The sequence below is a fragment of the Pieris brassicae genome, unplaced genomic scaffold (genome assembly GCF_905147105.1).
Source record: "Pieris brassicae unplaced genomic scaffold, ilPieBrab1.1, whole genome shotgun sequence".
In the NCBI taxonomy this organism is placed as follows: domain Eukaryota; kingdom Metazoa; phylum Arthropoda; class Insecta; order Lepidoptera; family Pieridae; genus Pieris; species Pieris brassicae.
The window spans coordinates 2,501-10,000 of record NW_025576023.1 but is presented as its reverse complement, the minus strand read 5'-3'; the positions used below and the strand labels follow the sequence as shown (position 1 = coordinate 10,000).

General features: G+C 42.5%; 2 non-coding genes across 2 annotated transcripts; both read right to left on the bottom strand.

Moving 5' to 3' along the window:
- Positions 1-164: 164 nt before the first annotated feature.
- Positions 165-321, bottom strand: LOC123719367. The gene has a single exon (XR_006755426.1). It is a non-coding gene; the product is annotated as a 5.8S ribosomal RNA (ribosomal RNA).
- A 350-nt stretch (positions 322-671) lies between these two features.
- On the bottom strand, positions 672-2,577 carry LOC123719372. The gene has a single exon (XR_006755429.1). It is a non-coding gene; the product is annotated as a small subunit ribosomal RNA (ribosomal RNA).
- Between the last annotated feature and the right edge of the window lie 4,923 nt (positions 2,578-7,500).

Here is a 7,500-nt window from a genome sequence, read left to right as displayed (position 1 = left end):
GATGACGAGTCGTAATCGAACATATATTCGAACGGATCGTTCGGCCGCTCGGCGGCCTAGCGAAACCGTCAATTGCACGCGCGACAGAGATGCGGCGCTACGACCGGAGTCGCAGCGATCGCCGCTCGTCACGCGAACAGTGTGGCTTTTTGTTTTTATGCAGCCGGCCCTCAGACAGGAGTGGTCCTGGATATTTCTCCACGGACCGCAATGTGCGTTCGAAATGTCGATGTTCAAATGTGTCCTGCAGTTCACACTATGACGCGCAGTTAACTGCGTTCTTCATCGACCCGCGAGCCAAGTGATCCACCGTTCAGGGTAATCGTTTTGTTTTTGTGTGTGTTTTTGTATGAGAAAATATAAAAGGTGCGAAAAAATTAAACAAAAAAATTTGAAAATAATACTTATCATTAACGTGTACGACAAATGAAAAGAAAGAAAATCTCTTTTATTTGCGTGGTTGTACACAAAAATTAAAATATTATTTCAAAGTATCAATAGGCGATAGCGAACGCTAATCAAAGCGTGTCGCAACGCACACGTCGCGAATCGACGAGAGAGAGTCAACCGTCTCGGATTCGATTTTGATTCGTATCATTCACGTGTTTTTGTATTTTTTTCTTTTTTTGCGAGTCTTTGACAACAACAAAACAAAAAGAAAAAACCAACGTTAATGATCCTTCCGCAGGTTCCCCTACGGAAACCTTGTTACGACTTTTACTTCCTCTAAATGATCAAGTTTGGTCAACTTCCCAGCAACGCCGACGGCCGTGAGGCCACCGCGTGTCGGTCCGAAGACCTCACTAAATCATTCAATCGGTAGTAGCGACGGGCGGTGTGTACAAAGGGCAGGGACGTAATCAACGCGAGCTTATGACTCGCGCTTACTAGGAATTCCTCGTTTATGGGGGATAATTGCAAACCCCAATCCCCAGCACGAAGGAGTTTCAACGGGTTGCCCGGGCCTCTAGGCCAGGGAGAACATGTTGATTCCTTCAGTGTAGCGCGCGTGCGGCCCAGGACATCTAAGGGCATCACAGACCTGTTATTGCTCAATCTCGTGCGGCTCGAAGCCGCCGGTCCCTCTAAGAAGAATTTTAATACGTCGCCAGTGAGTTGCGCTCCCCGAGAGTCGCGCACACCTTGAATGACGACGCCTATTTAGCAGGCTAGAGTCTCGTTCGTTACCGGAATTAACCAGACAAATCGCTCCACCAACTAAGAACGGCCATGCACCACCACCCACCGAATCAAGAAAGAGCTGTTAATCTGTCAATCCTTCCGGTGTCCGGGCCTGGTGAGATTTCCCGTGTTGAGTCAAATTAAGCCGCAGGCTCCACTCCTGGTGGTGCCCTTCCGTCAATTCCTTTAAGTTTCAGCTTTGCAACCATACCCCCCCCGGAGTCCAAAATCTTTGGTTTCCCGGAAGCTGCCCGCCGAGCCATTGTAGTAACGTCGGCGGATCGCTAGATGACATATTTACGGTTAGAACTAGGGCGGTATCTAATCGCCTTCGAACCTCTAACTTTCGTTCTTGATTGATGAAAACACCTTTGGCAAATGCTTTCGCTGATGTTCGTCTTGCGACGATCCAAGAATTTCACCTCTAACGTCGCAATACGAATGCCCCCAGTTATCCCTATTAATCATTACCTCGGAGTTCTGAAAACCAACAAAATAGAACCGAGATCATATTCTATTATTCCATGCACGAAATATTCAAGCGGCATTTTGAGCCCGCTTTGAGCACTCTAATTTGTTCAAAGTAAAATTGTCGGCCCACCTCGACACTCACCGAAGAGCACCGCGATAGGATTTTGATATTGAACCGGCGTTTTACCGCCGGCTCACCGACGATATGCTCCGCAGACGTGTCAGTATCACCGCGGATGCGGTGCACCGACAGCGCGGCGCACAAATGCAACTACGAGCTTTTTAACCGCAACAATTTTAGTATACGCTATTGGAGCTGGAATTACCGCGGCTGCTGGCACCAGACTTGCCCTCCAATTGTTCCTCGTTAAAATATTTAAAGTGTACTCATTCCGATTACGAGGCCTCGTAAGAGTCCCGTATCGTTATTTTTCGTCACTACCTCCCCGTGCCGGGAGTGGGTAATTTGCGCGCCTGCTGCCTTCCTTGGATGTGGTAGCCGTTTCTCAGGCTCCCTCTCCGGAATCGAACCCTGATTCCCCGTTACCCGTGACAACCATGGTAGTCGCAGAAACTACCATCGAAAGTTGATAAGGCAGACATTTGAAAGATGCGTCGCCGGTACTGGACCGTGCGATCGGCAAAAGTTATCCAGATTCATCAAAATTAACGACTTCGGACGCATGGCCCTCCGCCGATTGGTTTTGATCTAATAAAAGCACTCATCCCATCACTGGTCAGAGTTCTGATTGCATGTATTAGCTCTAGAATTACCACAGTTATCCAAGTAACTGAGTAAGATCTAAGGAACCAAAACTGATATATTGAGCCATTCGCGGTATCGCCTTAATACGGCTTGCACTGAGACATGCATGGCTTAATCTTTGAGACAAGCATATAACTACTGGCAGGATCAACCAGGGAGCTGCTTACGCAAACGACACGCCTACACCGCGGTCACGCGGCTTCGGCGAGCCGCTGGCTCGGCGGCGTCGAGGGGCGCGCGCTTGCGCGCGCGCCTTCTCGACACGCGTGAACGTAACGCGTCGAATTTGCACGCGACGCGACGTTCGCGCTTCATATCGATAGACTAACTTTGACCGGTCTACGAGCGGCCGTCCCGTCACGATCTCGCAACGAGGTGATGTACAACGATGCTCGACCACTGTGAGGGACATAAAACTGCAACGAACACGACCCCGCGGGCGGGAATCGATGTTGTGACAATTTGAAAATTGAACATTCATCTAAACGCAACTTCTCAATTTTTATTCAATACGTTATTGTAAACATATTAAAACTCGGCTGGCAATTACATGCGCACACACACGCATGATTCGCACTAGATACGATCAACGCCCGGAGCTTGAGGGATAAATTCCAACACGACGCTGCGCACACCGTTTCGACGATGGGCGCGTGTGCGTCCTCTTTTATACATTCTTTACATATACGGTCGCCGTGGCGACCGCGCACGTGTCGAACACGCTAGGCGCCCTGCGTTGAGGTGTGCCTAGAAGCGTATTCTTTTAACATCACAGATAACACCGGGGGAGACGGTCCCAAATCTTGGTCGATTGGTAACATCACCATACGGTCTGCGAACGCGGTGCTATAATATAATTTTATATTATATTATATAAAATATGAGGAGGAGTAGTATGTATATTCTTTGTTATTTTGTGTTGACACAAGAGAGATATATAAAATGTACTATACACCACACACACAGAGAGAGAGAGAGCTGGGAAAGATCTCGGCGGTCTCGCATTCGAAATACGAATTTGATATAATTTCCTCCGAAAATCCATACCCATATCTATATCATCCATGCGCGAATATATGTATATAATATTCTCACACTTCGCACAAACACAAAAACAAGAACACATTCTATTCTCTCTCGTCCGTCGTTCGTGTCTATTTGAGACGAACGACGCGCGGCAACGAGAACGAGTCGACGCTGTGCGCACGACTGTTTCGCTCCACATCTATACCGAGAGCAATAGTCCGCGTCGGCATTGGAGCGGACGTCGAATGTTTCTCGTAGAGCGAGCGAGAGAGAGACGATTTTTCATTTTATTATGTATGTGTATTGGCGTGCAGTAGTAGCACGTAGTAGTACTAGTAGTAGTAGTAAAAAAATATTATTATTTATTTTATTGACTGATATGATTTTGTTTGTTTTCTTTTTTTTGAATAGACATTTGTATTGATAGATATGTTTCTCGTTGAAGCTCGCAGCACACGCTCAGAGAAATGGCAATGTGGGTTTATTTGAAGAAAAGAAAAAACAAAAAAAACAATTATATTTATTAATAATATGTATGTATGTATGTATGTATGTATGTATGTATGTATAATAATGAATTATAATAATTATTCCGATGCAACGTCAGAGGAAAATGTTTCTCGTACAGGTGCGGCGCGCGACGGCCGGCCGCTCGACAGTTTCGCGCCGAATGTTTCTCGTTGAAGCTCGCAGCACACGCTCAGAGAAATGGCAATGTGGGTTTATTTGAAGAAAAGAAAAAACAAAAAAAACAATTATATTTATTAATAATATGTATGTATGTATGTATGTATGTATGTATGTATGTATAATAATGAATTATAATAATTATTCCGATGCAACGTCAGAGGAAAATGTTTCTCGTACAGGTGCGGCGCGCGACGGCCGGCCGCTCGACAGTTTCGCGCCGAATGTTTCTCGTTGAAGCTCGCAGCACACGCTCAGAGAAATGGCAATGTGGGTTTATTTGAAGAAAAGAAAAAACAAAAAAAACAATTATATTTATTAATAATATGTATGTATGTATGTATGTATGTATGTATAATAATTATTCCGATGCAACGTCAGAGGAAAATGTTTCTCGTACAGGTGCGGCGCGCGACGGCCGGCCGCTCGACAGTTTCGCGCCGAATGTTTCTCGTTGAAGCTCGCAGCACACGCTCAGAGAAATGGCAATGTGGGTTTATTTGAAGAAAAGAAAAAACAAAAAAAACAATTATATTTATTAATAATATGTATGTATGTATGTATGTATGTATGTATGTATGTATAATAATGAATTATAATAATTATTCCGATGCAACGTCAGAGGAAAATGTTTCTCGTACAGGTGCGGCGCGCGACGGCCGGCCGCTCGACAGTTTCGCGCCGAATGTTTCTCGTTGAAGCTCGCAGCACACGCTCAGAGAAATGGCAATGTGGGTTTATTTGAAGAAAAGAAAAAACAAAAAAAACAATTATATTTATTAATAATATGTATGTATGTATGTATGTATGTATGTATGTATGTATAATAATGAATTATAATAATTATTCCGATGCAACGTCAGAGGAAAATGTTTCTCGTACAGGTGCGGCGCGCGACGGCCGGCCGCTCGACAGTTTCGCGCCGAATGTTTCTCGTTGAAGCTCGCAGCACACGCTCAGAGAAATGGCAATGTGGGTTTATTTGAAGAAAAGAAAAAACAAAAAAAACAATTATATTTATTAATAATATGTATGTATGTATGTATGTATGTATGTATGTATGTATAATAATGAATTATAATAATTATTCCGATGCAACGTCAGAGGAAAATGTTTCTCGTACAGGTGCGGCGCGCGACGGCCGGCCGCTCGACAGTTTCGCGCCGAATGTTTCTCGTTGAAGCTCGCAGCACACGCTCAGAGAAATGGCAATGTGGGTTTATTTGAAGAAAAGAAAAAACAAAAAAAACAATTATATTTATTAATAATATGTATGTATGTATGTATGTATGTATGTATAATAATTATTCCGATGCAACGTCAGAGGAAAATGTTTCTCGTACAGGTGCGGCGCGCGACGGCCGGCCGCTCGACAGTTTCGCGCCGAATGTTTCTCGTTGAAGCTCGCAGCACACGCTCAGAGAAATGGCAATGTGGGTTTATTTGAAGAAAAGAAAAAACAAAAAAAACAATTATATTTATTAATAATATGTATGTATGTATGTATGTATGTATGTATGTATAATAATGAATTATAATAATTATTCCGATGCAACGTCAGAGGAAAATGTTTCTCGTACAGGTGCGGCGCGCGACGGCCGGCCGCTCGACAGTTTCGCGCCGAATGTTTCTCGTTGAAGCTCGCAGCACACGCTCAGAGAAATGGCAATGTGGGTTTATTTGAAGAAAAGAAAAAACAAAAAAAACAATTATATTTATTAATAATATGTATGTATGTATGTATGTATGTATGTATGTATGTATAATAATGAATTATAATAATTATTCCGATGCAACGTCAGAGGAAAATGTTTCTCGTACAGGTGCGGCGCGCGACGGCCGGCCGCTCGACAGTTTCGCGCCGAATGTTTCTCGTTGAAGCTCGCAGCACACGCTCAGAGAAATGGCAATGTGGGTTTATTTGAAGAAAAGAAAAAACAAAAAAAACAATTATATTTATTAATAATATGTATGTATGTATGTATGTATGTATGTATGTATGTATAATAATGAATTATAATAATTATTCCGATGCAACGTCAGAGGAAAATGTTTCTCGTACAGGTGCGGCGCGCGACGGCCGGCCGCTCGACAGTTTCGCGCCGAATGTTTCTCGTTGAAGCTCGCAGCACACGCTCAGAGAAATGGCAATGTGGGTTTATTTGAAGAAAAGAAAAAACAAAAAAAACAATTATATTTATTAATAATATGTATGTATGTATGTATGTATGTATGTATAATAATTATTCCGATGCAACGTCAGAGGAAAATGTTTCTCGTACAGGTGCGGCGCGCGACGGCCGGCCGCTCGACAGTTTCGCGCCGAATGTTTCTCGTTGAAGCTCGCAGCACACGCTCAGAGAAATGGCAATGTGGGTTTATTTGAAGAAAAGAAAAAACAAAAAAAACAATTATATTTATTAATAATATGTATGTATGTATGTATGTATGTATGTATGTATAATAATGAATTATAATAATTATTCCGATACAATGTCAGAGGAAAATGTTTCTCGTACAAGATCGCCACGCGACGCGACAAGATGCCGTTCAACGGCACGATATCTACAACTCTGTCGATAGATATGTAGATAGTATCTACTCTGTCAAGTATATGTGTGTAACGTGTGGTGGTGTGTGGTGTGGGGTTTTGTTAGCGATAGCGATACGTTTCTAGTTAAAATTGAATATTTAAAAATAAAAACTCTTCTGGTAAGAAAAACTATTTATGGTTTATTATGGTGTGTCTAGTGCAACAACATCAACATTGTCATAATCATAATAATATAATTATTATTAGGGCTATAGGTTAACCTTCCAAATAGGGACCGTCGATTTAAATGTCGATATTTTTAATTATTCTAGATAGTACTCACTAAAAGAAACTTAAGTGCTTGCTTACTTACTTACTTACTTAGTTGATTGAGTTTTTTTTTTGTTTTTTTGAAACTTTTTCATACAAATTGATATATAAGACATATATGGCCGTTACCGACCGCCGACCAAAATCTATTTCATAAAACCGACATAAAATTGATGTCAAACGTCAATCACTTTGAGTTGACTAAGTGTAAGGGTTCAGATTATTTTGAAAGTATCGATCATTTGCGATGCATACGAGAAAAAGATCATTCATTTCATTGTTTGTAAGTTGTAAATTTTGTGTATTATATTGTAATTCTTGAGTGAGAATTGAGTGTTTACTTACTTACTTACTTACTTACTTATTGAATATCCAAAAAGTACCCAAAACCGAATCAGAGCGCCCCACTATCCACGCGGTCTTGTCTGCCCTACCCCTAGAGTGTATATAAAAGCTCGGAGGCGCGCAGGGAGAGCAGCCCTCACCCGCCGTACCCAAAGCGCGG